The sequence below is a fragment of the Mustela nivalis genome (genome assembly GCF_964662115.1).
Source record: "Mustela nivalis genome assembly, chromosome: 2".
Classification (NCBI taxonomy): domain Eukaryota; kingdom Metazoa; phylum Chordata; class Mammalia; order Carnivora; family Mustelidae; genus Mustela; species Mustela nivalis.
In genome coordinates, this window is record NC_139021.1 from 35,601,809 (window position 1) to 35,615,693 (window position 13,885).

Here is a 13,885-nt window from a genome sequence, read left to right on the forward strand (position 1 = left end):
AAATTTCCACCATCCTTCATGACCTTGTTCAAGTGTTACCTCTGGGCAGGTTTCTCCACCTAGGCCCCTCCTTACTCCATCATAGGTCCTATTAATGACTCCTCCCCCTACAAGGTCTCAGCACTTTGTTTATACCTTAATTGTACTGCTAAGTCTTCATGTTACAATTAGCTACTTTTTATCTGCTTCCTATGATAAACTAAGAACCTTTTGAAAATGGGGCCTGGGTTTGTTTGGCTTTGCAACCATGAAACCTAGCCAAAGGCTTGGTATGTGGCAAGTGTTCCATAAACATTATTGGTGGGGGGGGGGGGCGGATAAATGAAATAAAAAAGAAGATCCATTTTTAGATAGGTATTGTCCTAAGTGCGTTATCTCATTTCTTTCCTATAACAACTTTATGGAGAAAGATAATACTCTTACTTCAATTTTATAGATTAAGAAACCAAGAATTTAAGTAACTTGCCAAGTCCACATAGTTAATAAGTGATCTGGCCCACACATGGAGTTTGTTCCTGCAGAGTCCTTCCATTCTCAGCTATGCAGGGGTATTAATGAGCAGAGGAGAGGTCAAATGTCAAGAGGCCTTACGAGGCACTATAAGGAGCAGGGATATTCTACAGGTTGGGTAATCTGTTTCTCAATTATTAGAAACTCACTACTAGTTAAATGTCCTGTAAATATTTAATCCTAGGCTTTCTGGTCCTTATTTTTGCTTTTTACATTTTTTTAATTATTGTGAAATAATTGCTATTACAGAAAGAGTGCATAAAACATGTATAGTTTCAGAATAATTATGATGTATAACTTCCACCCATGTCAAAAAGTAGAATTTCCAGGGACTTCGAGGCCCTCTTGTCCCTCTTCCAGAGTGCTGGAGGAACCACCATCCTGACTTTTGTGATAATCATTTCCTTTTTTTATTTGTTGTTTTTTCACATCAATAAATATAAATATAGATTAGATATAGATATATAGTGTATCTTTCAGTAGTGTCCTATTGCTGGGGCACCTAGGGGGCTCAGTCAGTTAACTGTCTGCCTTTGGCTCGGATCATGATCCCAGGGTCCTGGAATCAAACCCCACATCAGACCCCACATTTGGCTCCTTGCTCAGCAGGGAGCCTGCTTTTCCCTCTCCCTCTGCTGTTCCCCCTGCTTGTGCTCTCCCTCTATCAAATAAATAAATAAAATCTTTAAAAAAATAGTTTCCTATTGCTGCTATAAAAATTGCTACAAATTTAGTATATTAGAATTATCTTACAGTTCTAGGGGTCTGCAGGACTATGTTCTTTCTGAGGCTCTAGGGAAGAATCTATTATCTTGCCTTTTCTAGCTTCTAGAGGTTTCCTACATTCCTTGACTTGTGGCCCCTTCCTCCATCCTCAAAGTCAGCAGCATGCATCTTCTGTCCTGTCTGTGCTCTGCTTTGTTCTCTTCTCTCCATGACTCTGACTCTCATACCTTACCTCTTAAAAGGATCCCTGTGATCATATTGGGCTCAACTGGATAATCCAGAAAAATCTCCTTATCTGAAGATTCTTAATTTAGTCACTTTTGCAAAGTTCCTCTTGCCATGTAAGTTAGCATATTTTTAGGTTCCAGGGATTAGGATATGGATATCTTTGGGGGCCATAATTTAGCTTGTCTAAAAAACCCTTTTATATAATTTCCTTTAGTTATGTCTTTTTTTAACTTTGTAAGTATGGACTCATATAGTATATACTCTTTTGCTCAGTAATCCATTTACATTTAATGTAATTATTTATAATTGAGATTTAAAACTGCCATCTCATTTATATTTGTCCCATGTATCATGTGTTGTCTTTTCTTTGTTTCTTTCTTGTGTTCTTGGATTGATTAAAAAAAAAAAAACAACAACACACACACAGCAAAAAAAAAAAAAAAAAAACCTAAAAAATTATTCCATTCTTTTCCTTCTACTAGTATGAAAATTATATACTTTTAGTGATTATCCAAAAAATTAATATACATCCTTAAAGTCTGAAAATAATTAATACTTTTACCCTTCTCCCATGTAATTTAAAGACTGTAAGACATTTTCATTCCATTTACCCTCCCTGACATGTTATTTTCATCAGATACTGTAATTTTATCTTGTTTTTATTGTTTTTTTTTAAAGATTTTATTTATTTATTTGATAGACATCACAAGTAGGCAGAGAGGCAGGCAGAGAGAGAGGAGGAAGCAGGCTCCCCACTGAGTAGAGAGCCTGATGCAGGGCTTGATCCCAGGACACTGGGATCATGACCAGAGCTGAAGGCAAAGGCTTTAACCCACTGAGCCTCCTAGGTGCTCTGTTTTTATTGTTTTAAGTTTTGTCCTCCCAGACATTATTATCATTGTTTTACAAAGTTAATGTTTGCTTAAATGTATCCATATTTTACCATTTTCGTTGCTCTTTCCTTCTTCTATTTCAGGTTTTCCTTATGAGATCACCTTTATCCTACCTAGAGGAAAGGTTGTAAATTCAAATGTGTTTGTGGCAAACTCTCTCAGCTTTGATGTTTAAAAATGACTTTATTTTGAACTTATTTCTAAGATACTTTTACTGGGTGCAGAATTCTAGATTGGCAGTTATTTACATACATTGATGGCTTCATTCCACTCACTTCTGGCTTCCTTTGTTACTTTCTTTGTGACAATTGAGAATTCAATTATTGTCTTGTTGCCACTACGTTGAAGGTCATCTTTTTCTTTCATTGATTTTAGGATCTTTTTTGTCTTTCATTTGTTTAAGTTTCATGATGAGTCTAGGTATAGATTTCATTTTATTTTTCATGCTTATCATTCTTGCATCTGTAGATTAATATCTTTGATCAGTTCTGAAAAAATCCTGGGTCACTATCTCTTTAATGTTATCTTTTCCTAAGCCTTTCTCTCCTCTCTTTGTAGGGGTCTGATTAAATGAATACTACGTCTTTTCATTCTGTTCTCTATGGCTCCTAACCTCTCTTTTTAATTTACTTTGTTGTGTCTCTGAACTATACACTGACTAACTTCTCCTGACCCATATTTTAGTTTTCTAATTCTATCTTCAGTTGTGTCTAAACTCTTTGAGCATGTCTACTGAGCTTTTAACTTTGGTTATTATATTTTATATTAGCAGTTGTATTTATTTCTTTTTCAAGTCGGCTAGGTCACTTTTTATTGTTTCCTTTTCTGTAAATATATTTTCTTCTTCTTTTTCTTTTAAACTTAGTAAGCATAGTTAGTTTTATAGATTATGTCTAGTAACTTCAAAATCTGAAGTCTTTGGAGGTCTCTTTTTTATCCAGTTCTTATTCTTTATGGTTTATCCTTTAGGCTTAGCTATCCTTGAGTATATGTTGCTCATTGCCTTTGAAAATTTATTTCAGGGGGTTTCTTTGAAGCCTAGGATGATACACATTTTCTCCAGAAAAAACTTTCATTTGCCTCTGCTAGGCATACAGGGACACTTTAAACTAAATTACTTTAAACTAAATTTACAACTTGGAAGAGTTATATAATTCTTTTTTGTTTCTATTTATTTATTGATCACCGAAGTGATATGGACTTGAAAGCTGTGAAAGTACCAACTTGTAGTTATAACTTCTCAGAGCAGGTTCCTACCATTATCATTATAAGGACAATTTTGCTCATCATAAGGACAACTTGTCCATAATCTCCTGGGTCTGAGGAGGAAGGTATATTTACTTATAGTTTCACCCTGGCCCTGAGGGTTTGACTCTTATTAGTGAGAGAAGGGCAGGCCCTGAGCTTTGGTTCTGTCTCCCTTGAAAAACTCTCAGAACCTAAGTTCAAGTTTGCTTCCATTGGCAAATGCCCTTAGTTCAAAAATAGTGTTAGGGTGCCACTTAACTTTCAGAGATAATGTTTCCCTTTAGTTTTAGATTTGGATTTCTTACTAACTTGCCATATCTTAACTTGTTTTTAACCAGTTAAAAAAAATTTTTTTTTTAGTTGGCAGTTTTGGTTGTTTCTAGTGGGAGGTTGGTTTGATACCTTTCCTGTCTTATTCCTGCAACTGAAGTCTTTCCCTGATCTTCTTGGGCTTGGTTGAACTGCATACTTAGAAACCAAAAAACCAACATGACCTGCTCTTAGACAGTTAACATATGGAAAAGCAGCCATATGTTTTTTAATTCTTCTGTACTTCAGGAAAAGAATCATTGCAAGATTCCCTTAAATAGACTGTAAAAACTGAACTACATAAAACTCTTTAGGGACATATTTAAAAATTTTTAAGAACTGTTTTCCAAAAAATTAAATTTTCTAACCATGATTAAATTATTTTAAAATTGCAACACTTTATCCAGAAATTACTTTTCCGGCAAATTCAACCACCCAAAAACCATGAGTAAATATAAAATGACTACACAATCCAATTAGATGGCAAAAACTTCATCTCTTTATTTACTGTACTTAATTCATCAGAAAGTCCTCAAGGCCTCATTCAGTGTTTATTAACTCTTATTTCATATACAGTTCAAAGAAACCTCATTCTCTGGTTTTGGTAGCCCATCAACCCTTTGAAAGAAAATATGCATTTTAAAAGGTGGGCTCTTTATAAGAGCCGGGAATGGCATCTGACAGTTCCATGAGTGGAGAGTAGACAGGTCGATAAAAATACGTCCAAAAGCTCAAGAAGAGGCAGAATGGAGATAGTTAGCCCAACATGCAACAACAGCTCATGGGAGGCTCCTTGCACTTCTTCCCAGCTTTGTGAAGTAACATCTGTGCCCTTGGGGCTGATCCTGTGACAGCATCTAACCAGTAGAGCTCTTTCTGAAAGCAAGAGGGATGTGATTCCTTAATACATTTTCTATACTTATAAGGAATTAAAGTTAAAAATTACCTTTATGATAAACAACTTATTCTGATTTGGAGACACTCACTACCAAATCTGATAAACAAGCATTTCCATACTATAGCCTCTTAAAATCCAACTTCCCTCTGAGACTGACTCCAGAAAATTCAGAGCTGATTAATACCCTAAATGTACCTTTAAGTCCTTTAGTCTTCAATCTAGGAGTTAAGAGAAGGGGTCTTTTTCTCAGGATCACTGAGTTCGAAAACAGGACCTTAAGAGCAAACAAGTGTAGTGGCCATGTTTGAGAGAAAGAGATAGAAAGGGTCTGGATCTGCTTCAGAGCAGCTCCACTTTGGGTAACTTATGGAGATACACACAAGAGAACTTGATCAGAACAAAATGGAAATTTCAAGATTAAAAAGTGATAGATAATAGTCAAGCTTCAAAGGTGCTTATAGAAGGAAGGGGAAGTGAAAGAGTCAGAGAAGAAAATGCTCCCAGATGGCCTTGCTTTTGTTTATCTCCCTTTTAGCACAAGTAACGCTGCCCTTGCCTCCTGATGCTGAAGGCAGGCCTCTCAACTTACACATTGATTTTGGATCCATCTGGAATCCTTATTTCTGAGGTATGTTAGAATCATTACTTAAAAGGCTTCAAACTTTGCTGATCCCATGAAATGAGAGCCTGAGTTTAGTGTCATTTTCATGATTATATCATTGGTATCATTCTAGAGTCTCAGAAGCTGAAAAACCCAGACACCTGCTTTTGGGGAGATGCTGGCTACTCATATCCTTCCAATGTTCTTCTCTGTATTTTCCCTTAGTATTTATCATATCACCTTGACTTTCTAAGTACTTAATTTATATTTGTGAGCTTTCTTTCTCTCTTTCTTTCTTTCCTTTTCTCTTTCTTTCTTTTCTTTCTCCTTTCTTCTTTCTTTTTTTAACTCCACAAAGGGAGTTAACGGAACTGTAGGAGAAAGGAGCTTGCATTTTCTTTAGCATTGGCAAATAGGTTTTATTTTGCAAGCAATTCTGGTCAAGTTAATGGAAAGCCATTTTTTGGAAAATTTTGAAACTGCTTCCAGGTCCATAAAGAGCGAGCTCTAAGATCTGCTAGCAATGTCTGCCCCAGCACCAGGACAGGGAGCATGGTGTGCCTTGTCCAATGTTTTTTATCCTTGGCTTGGTTTAACAAATACTCATTGACTGTACAGTGCAGGTTTGTTCTTTCTTTCTTTCTTTCTTTTGTATTTTTTTGTTTTCAATAAAGGAGACATGGTTTCTAACTTTACAAAGTTATAATGAATGGCAGACACATGAACAAACAACCAAAACACAGTGTGAAATGTGCAGTAATGAAAGTGTACACAAGATCCAGAGGAGACAGAGGAAGAAGTGAGATAGGGGCATCAGGGGAGGGGGCTAAAGAAATGTCAGCAATTTCAGAAGCCTGGACGGCCTCAGTTTTGGTCTAGATCTATCCCTTCTCACCTCAACTACTCCCAAATGGTGAGCACCAGTATGTTGCCATTTTCTAGGCAGGTTTCCTATAGGCATTCTAACATGTAGCTCTATAGCTCTTCTCTCTGTCATCCCCATTGAATGCTGGCTGAATGCCACAAGGTTATAGACTACTGCCCTATGGGCTTCTGAAGGAGTCAAGGTAGAGCTGCGCAGAGACACCACAATGAGCTCAAGCTTAAGTATGCATGCTAACAATGACTGGAATGGCCCATTGCCAAGAACAATTAACTTTATTATTTTTTATTGAAGTATAATTAACATACATTATATTAGTTTCAGGTGCACGATATATTGATTCAATGATTCTATACATTTCTCAGTGCTCACTGCAGTAAGTGTAATGACTATCTCTCGCCACACAAGCTTATTACAATAGCATTGACTATATTCCCTATGCGGTACTTTTCACCTCCATGACTTATTTATTTTATAACTGGAAGTTCAAACCTCTCATTCCCCTTTATCTATTTTGCCTATCCCTCTACCTCCTTCCCCTCTGACAACAACCAATCTCTTCTCTGTATTTTTTAAAAGATTTTATTTATTTATTTATTTATTTATTTATTTAAGAGAGAGGAATAAAGAGAGAGAGCAGGGGGAGGAGTATGGGGGAGGGAGAGGGTGGGGAAAGAATCCCAAGCAGAGTCTGCGCTGAGTGCAGAGCCCAATGCAGCACTGGATCCCATGACCCCTAGATCACAACCTGGGCCTAAACCAAGAGTCAGACGCTCAACTGACTGAGCCACCCAGGCACCCTCCTCTGTCTATTTAAGGGTCTTTTATTCATTTCTTTGTTTTGTTTTGCTTTTTAGATTCCACATATAGGTGAAAGTATATGTGAGTTGTCTTTCTCTGGCATTCAATGTAATACCTTGTAGGTCAATCCACGTTGCTGCAAATAGCAACATCTCATTCCTTTTCATGGTTGAGTAATATTCCATCACACACACACACACACACACACACATCCTTTTTTCACTCACAAGAGAATTATTTTTAAAAGACACCAGCTTTGTGAGTAGTGCCAGGAAGATCAAAATCCACAGTGATTTGGGGGTATATGAAAAATGCTAAACAATAAGGCTCTTACAATCTACATTTAGACTAAAACAAACAACCAGGTAAGACTATGATCAATTCTTGGGAGAGATCTGTAAGAACATAAAAACATTGTATAAGAACATCATATGAAAAGTCATAATTACCAAATAGCTTTCCATAATTTTCCTCTATGTAAGGTGTTTCTAAAAAATGGTACATCAGAAAGTTTGTTAAAATGTATATTCCCAGCTCCCATCTCAGCGGTACTAATCCTAAATCTCTGGGAGCAGGCCATGAATGTATATTTCTAACAGGCTCTGCTTCCCCCAAATGATTGTGATTTGCCCTAAAGATTTAAACCACTACTCTTAAGGACAGAACAACAACATTTACAAGGAAATGACATCCAAGATAAATGAGGAGATAAGAGAGTAACAGCTGCCTCAGATGAGTTTAATTCTGCAAACCCTGTGAAATACATCTAAGATAATAAAATAACTTGCAGATGTGATTATATAGACATAAACATCAATCTTTAAGCAGTCCTGGAGAATGACACAATCACTGGAAGCTTGGAGATAGGCAAATATTGGTTGCAATTACATGGCAAAAAGTGGCATTTAAGAAAATATAAAATTGTTGGTTTTGTATGGATTCCCAGAAAAACTTTGCAGAGTTAACAAAGTGTTTATAAGCACTTAAAAAAGCAGTGTTGATTATTAAAAGCCACCCTGGAGTCACTACTGATAAATCTGTATGTCTTTTTTTTTTTTAACTGCATCAACCCCTTGTTGAAAATAGCCAAGTTATAAATTATATATTTTTTTAAAACTACACATACTAAATTGGCCCTATTTATTTATTTCTTTCTTTTTCTTTTCGATAAGTCTGCTCGAATAGTGGAATGATGAAGTTAATTTTTGTTGAGTTTTTCCTAGGCATTTGACCAAGTGTCTCATGATATGCATTGGGCAAGTTGGAGAAATCTGAAAGAAATTGATAGAATCATTATTATTTATTGAGAGCCTACTTTATGTCAGGAACTATGTTAAGCATTTTGTGAGTATTAATTCATTTAATCCTCAACCCGTCCCTATAAAGTAAAAACAAGTGTCCCATTTTACAGATAAGGAAACTAAGCAGAAATTCATCAGGTAATTTGCCCAGAGTCATACTGAGGATTTGAGGGACTTACTCTAAGATCAAAGTTTGGGTGCTTAAGAATTGCACTATATTTCAGAAGGATGGACTCACAACTGGATAAAATGCCTATACAGAAAGAGTTCATCTCTAGATTCTGCCCAACCTGAGGGAATCACTAATGTCTGCCATGAGCCTCCAAAATTGAACCAGACTTGCTCAACATTTTCATTAGCAACTTGGATAAAGTACAGAAGTTGTCAAATTTATAGATGGCAGAAAGCTAGAAGGGAGGGGATTGCTAATACTGCAAATGAGAGAATTATGATCTAGAATGATCTTGACAGATGAGAATAACAGGCAAAGCCAACAAGATGAAATTTAATAAGGACCATGCTAAAATCCTATTACTCTGGTTACACAAGTGAGTGCAATTAGGAACACCCTGCTTAAGAGCATAAGACAAAATGTAGAAACCTAGGAAATTCATTAGATCCATTGATATTGTCAGTCTCCTACAGATTGAGTTCAAAATGAGAATTATGCAACAACAGCAAAATGACCTCATGTACTTCTCTAATGAGCTTCCTGACCTATACCTCTCCAAAGCTGAAGCTACCCTATTTCATCCAATCTGAGATGCCATTGATTGCAAGATGCATCAGGGCTTAGTACCACTAAGAAAGAGGGAGGAAACACCATCAATAAAACTAAGACACAATACTTTCATATCACTTAACATTTTTTATAGTAATTGAAAGAACTTTTTGAACTTTAATTGCTCTTTGAAGAAGATGGGGTTGTCGCAGCTCCCTACTTGCAGCTGTTAGCTCTTGCCTAGGAACAGGATTTAAGGAGGCTTTAAGGACACCAGAAAGACACCCCTGGAGCCAGTGAGGGGAAATTCACCAAACTAGAGCCACACAAGCCAGCCACAGTGGAAAACTCCTGCAGAACATGTCATCAGACTTGACTGGAGGCACAAATCAAAGGAAAAGAAGCTCAAAGGAAAAAAACTTAGACTTCCACCAAGACTCTTAGGATCACTTTGAGAAAAACCTTTCGTGCTGGAGGTTCTAGGGTTTGGGATTATTTCCAGATGAGAATCCACAAGCAATCATGGATTTGGTCATTTCTTCCAAGATTGTTCAGCAGATTATTTCCATCAGTATTGAGCCAGGAATGCAGGTTGGAGTCACTATTGCTGGTTCTTAAATTAGCTTTTTAAATTAATTGATTATGCGTTGCTAAAAAAAAAAAAAAACAATTGACAGATTCTATCATATCAACTCTGCATAGTACAGAAGGAAAATATAAGAGAAATAAATAGGTTAAAGTATTCCCCCAAACATCTCATTTGGAGTCCAATCTTCTGAAATGCATTTCACTTCAAAATTGGGTTCTTACGTCTTGTTTTTCCAAACACAATTGTTTTCTGTGCCTCCAGGAGTGTCAGTTATGCAAAATTTATTTTTTTAAAAATTTTTATGATTTTATCTATTAGAGAGCATGAGTGGAGGGGGGAAGGGGCTGAGAGAGAGGCAGAGGGAGAAGCAGACTCCCTGTTGAGCAGGGAGCCCCATGTGGGGCTCAATCCCAGGTCCCTGAGATCATGACCTGAACTGAAGTGAGGAGTTTAACTAACTGAGCCACCCATTTGCCCCGATACAGGATTTATTTAAACAGTTCTTCCATGGATTTTCTTCCAAGACAGTGACTCCACTCTCTACCCCAAGTTTTAATACAGGTCCTTTCTTGGACTTTTTAGAAGGTGTCCACAGAGGTTTTCAGAAAACAACCAGGATTTTTCTACTTCCTGAAATAGTCCTTAAATTGTCCATTGAATGAAAAGTTGATGAGTTGCTGTTGTCCATTTATACCTTTAGAAACCTCAAGCAGGTTGGGCAGCCACTGCTACATCTTGTCTGTTACTTGGCCAGCAGCCGTTATAAGATACCATTGATCAGAGGATGCATCTTGATTTCAGAGATATTAAGTGTGAAAAGATGTGTATCTAGGAATCAATAAATTTCTGTAATTATGCATTACCTGCAGGCTGGGTCTCATCCAAACTTTGGGATCTATACTGTCCCATGACAAGGGAAGTTCATGAGACTCTTATATTCATGGATTTAATAGTCACAGTTCTGTCTAGGTCTGGTGTAACTTAATCTAATAACCCATAATTTTGCTAAGAGAAGAATGTGAATCCTCAGCTTTCCAGGCAGGGGCATGAGGTAGGCAGCTAGAGAGTAACTTTGGCAAACTGACAATCAGTAACCCACCTCCATGTGTCTTTCCAGTCCTTTACGCCTCCTGGAATGGGCAGTAGTCCTCACACACTCGACAACAACCTTTCCTGAAAAGTGTGGTGATGAAGTTGGGGATTTCCAGACAACATGATGCCTCTCATAAATATTCTAGTGAAGAGCATCAATATTGAGCTCACGCTGAGTTGGGTTCTGTTCTGACACTAGATGTATGATCTTGGCTGAGTTCACTTTGCTAAGCTTCAACATCACTATTGGTATAGTACTCCATTGGTATAATAATCATCACTATTAAATATGGTAATGTATAAAAATGCTGAACACCATTTTTGGCACATGCAGCAAGTGAACGATAAATGGTGTACCAGAATGAATTTCAGATGGATCAAAGATTTAAATGTAAAAGGGAAATAATAAAAATAGTTGAAGGTTTTGAAGGGGTGGGGAGTGGGAGGTCGGGGTACCAGGTGGTGGGTATTATAGAGGGCACGGATTGCATGGAGCACTGCATGTGGTGCAAAAATAATGAATACTGTTATGCTGAAAATAAAAAATAAATTTAAAAAAATAGTTGAAGGTGACATGGGAGATTGTTTTTATAATTTCAGAATGGAGAAGGCTTTTCTGAATATGATATATGTGAAAAAGGAGGAGAAGGGGGGAAAAGCCCAAAATGAAAAGATGGACACATTTGACTAAAAAACCCAAACTTTCTATGTAGAAAAATATACTATAAATAAAGTAGACAGCCAAATGACCACCTGGGGGGGGGGAGCAGTTGTACCATATAACACAAAGGGTTAATCTCTTCAATATATAAAGATTTTCTAAAAACCAACAAGGAAAACATCCTTGAACTAATTGGCAGTTTTGCAAAGGATATTTAAAAGAAATATAAATTGCTCTTACACACATAAAAAGATGCTTAAAGTCATTCATAAGAAAAGAAATTAAGTAGATAAGTAAAAACTACAACAAGCTATTTGGCTTCTGCTCCTTTCCTCCAACAATGTGTTATTCCCATCTGCCAGAACCTCTGCCCCTGTGCAAGTTCTTCCCCATCCTGCTACTCTTCCCCTTGGACTCCCTCTCTTGCCTCCTTCTAGGAACCCCCACTGAATGTAAGCCCATTGAGGAAGGAAAGGCTTGCCCCTCCACTGGCCCCAGAATTTTCCCCTAGCTGCCAGGTTCTGAAGATGCTAGGCTGGCTCTCCCCAGTGAGGACAGAAGCTCTAACTAGGATAGAGCTTAAAAACACATTTTGTTTTGTTGTTCTGTTTTTACATAATACTGAGTCCATATTCAGTGAGCAATACTCTGGAATATTCTGCACTGATCAACCCACGTTCCTTTCTTAGATAAAGGACAGTGCATTGAAAGGAGGGCAGCCACCTGCGGGATGGGTATTGAAACTTTGCCATTCAGGAAGCAGATGAAGGAACTGAGGATGTGGGGGTTTGGGGGGAACTACTGGAAGGAAACACAGCTGTCCTAGAGCAGGTGAGGGGCTCTCTGTCCTAGGAAGTGGGTTAGGCTTACCAGGCATAGTACCTGAAAGCAGAACTCAGGGTAAAGGGTAGAAGTCACAGGAGAAGATTCAATAAACTTCAGAACAATCAGAGCTTGCTAAAAATGGAATGGATGACTTTTAAGGGAAGAACCGTTTTGTAGCTAGACATATATAAGAAAATGGTGGATGACAGACTTTAAGGGAGAAATCCTTTTCAGAGGGCTACCACTGACCAACCTAGGTTCTCTCTATCTCTCCGTCTGTCTCTCTTTTGTGCATACATGCCATTCTTTGTTTCTCCTTGTTTATTGTCAATCTTCCCAAATTAGAATGGAACCGTTTGGAGATGAGGGATTTGGCCCATTCTCTTTGTTGTTGTATTCCCCTGATTTAGGACATGCTTGGCACATAGCAGGCATTCATTGATGAATGAATGAATGAATGATCAAGGGTCATTGTAGGAGACTTTGGGGTAGGTAGTGGGTCGGATTATCTCTGGGTGCTTCCCAGCTCTAGAATCTTGAGTTTTGTATTGCTATGAAGTGCACCTTGTGGCCCCAGACATTTGGAGCCACCCTTGGCTGAAGAAGCATGTAACTGAGAAGATCATGAAGGCCACGTGTGCAGATTTCTAAGCAGGTGCGGATGCATGCAGCCAGTGCAGAGTAGGGATAGGCGTGACTGTTGGTGGGTATGACTATATGGGAGGAGGGATTCAATGAAGGGAGGGATTTGAAACATGAGCTACAGAGAGGCAGACTTAGGTTTTGGATGGGAACCTCAGCCTTTGAGCAAGTTACTTAATATCTCTGAGGCTCAGTTTCCTCATTTAGAAAAACCCCACAGGATCATTGTGAAAATGAAATGGGGCTCACTGGGCCCTGGCCAATCACATAAGTTTGTTGTTCAGAAAGGGCTCGCTCCCTCTACGGTGATTGCTGTTGTGCTATTTAACTTGAGTTTTGACCAGGTGAGGTTTTCTAAATAGAGATGTGTATGAAGGACTTTCCAAGTAGTGGACAGGGAACTCTGCAAACATTTGCATGCAGGAAAGCAAAAATTATACTAGACTTCTGACACCAAGGACAGAAGCAGGGAGTCCAGACCCAAACTGCATGGATTCAGATTCTGGCTCTCACTTAGTAACTGGGTGACCTTGGGCAGGTTACTTAACATCTCTGTGCTTCAATATCCTCAACTGCAAAATGGGGCTAATAGTGGTCCTTGGGTTACAGGTTGTTGTGAGGACTGAATGAGTTACGATATGTAAAACTCTTGGAACTCAGTAGCACACTGTGAGCCCTCTGCTTGTGTTAGCTGTTAGGGTTATTATGCATCCTAAAGAAAGGCTACCCACATCTGTGTGGTTACAGGGGAAGAGGGAAACCTGGTAAGGTAGGGTGAAACATGACTGCCATCAGTGTGAGCTCTGCCCCCTCATGGGCTTTCCACATGTGTAAGTCCAGGCCTACTTTCAAGGCCCAGCCCATCCCTGCCCCATCCGCTTCCCACAGAAATCCTCTGCTGACTGCCCTGCTCCCTGTGTTCCTGGAGAACCTTAGATTGATGGTTTCCATGTACTG

The 13,885-nt window shown here is 38.3% G+C and overlaps 1 long non-coding RNA gene across 1 annotated transcript in view; it reads right to left on the bottom strand.

Moving 5' to 3' along the window:
* Positions 1-4,390: 4,390 nt before the first annotated feature.
* LOC309860546 overlaps positions 4,391-13,885 on the bottom strand; it is a 118,815-nt gene continuing 109,320 nt past the window's right edge. The window contains exon 2 of the long non-coding RNA XR_014309440.1: positions 4,391-4,790. This is a non-coding gene — a long non-coding RNA (uncharacterized lncRNA). The remainder of the gene's footprint in view (positions 4,791-13,885) is intronic.